This window comes from Phaethon lepturus, unplaced genomic scaffold (assembly GCF_000687285.1).
Source record: "Phaethon lepturus isolate BGI_N335 unplaced genomic scaffold, ASM68728v1 scaffold7856, whole genome shotgun sequence".
Classification (NCBI taxonomy): Eukaryota; Metazoa; Chordata; class Aves; order Phaethontiformes; family Phaethontidae; genus Phaethon; species Phaethon lepturus.
In genome coordinates, this window is record NW_010545497.1 from 105,246 (window position 1) to 106,546 (window position 1,301).

The window sequence follows — 1,301 nt, forward strand, 5'->3', positions numbered from 1 at the left end:
AATCAATATATTTAAGTAATTGTTTAAGTCTACATCACTTACTGCTCTCTGAAAACAGGCATGGTCTCACATGCAACAGAGGGAATTAAGACTGGGTTAAGGAATGCACTAGTCAAACCTTGGCTAATTTAAGAAAGCAACAGCACGCTGATTTTAAAACACACATCAAAACATACATAATAATATACATGGAAACCCAAAATAAGCCAACTTCACAATAAATGAGAGATAAACATCAAAGTGGTACAAGGAATAAAAATGATAAGAAATGCCACAAGCAGTCATGTTTTTTCCCTCCTTCACCACCAAAACCATAATGAAATACAGGTTATTTTGTCAGTACTGGTAAATGAGTAACATGTGTGGCTCAGTCAATATTCATACAGTTTAAAAAAGAGATTGATTGTTCGAATAAGTCATTTTGAACTCCATTTCAATAGGACCAACTGACATACCAGGATCTCTCCCAGGTCTGCCCAGAAATGGCAACCCAGTGGGACCAACACATAGTTGGGCTGGCACTAAGGACCATAAGCTGCTCTATATGCATATGGCACCTGTGTGCATGTGTGTATGTACGCATGCATGTAACAAAGGTCAGGCTGCCATGCCAGCCTACCTGCTCAGAGCAGGCATAGGACAAGGGACATGGCAGAGCTGCTTCATGTCTCCTCTCCCACCAAGCCAGTCCTGGCAGCGCAGCCCAGGCAGCTGGGATAGGCGAGCACGAGCATGCCTTCCCTAGAGAAGCTGGCATGAACCGTGACTCCTCCCACAACTGGAGAGCATGAGTTTTCCAGTCCGCCCTGGAACAACATCTCAGAGAGGTCTGCAGCCCAGGCAGTATTGCATTCAGTTAATCCAGGAGAACTTGAGTGCGTACATGGCGCAACTCACGTAATTTCAACGTGAAAATGCACTGGCCTGGGAAGCACCATGGGAGTATGCACCCAGCGACCACTACGCGCACCAGAAAGACCAACGTACTATGGCATACGTTAAGAGGTGCCATTGTTTCTTGTACTGCTGTTGGGGCACTGTGCACGGTGAGGAGGGCAGGGAGAGCAGAGCGGCTCCATCTACCCCTTGAGCGCTGAGTCAGCAGCACTGCTTGGCCACTGCAGGCACCAGAAAAACTCCACAAATCCTTTCACAGCCTACCCACAGGTGCTGGGACACACACACATATGGTCCTATGTCATTTCCCCAGATAAAAGGGGTGATTTTCTCATAAAGACATTAATTCTTCTGTATCTAGCAGTACCTCTAGCTACAAAACCTATTTCAAATACCTGCCAAAC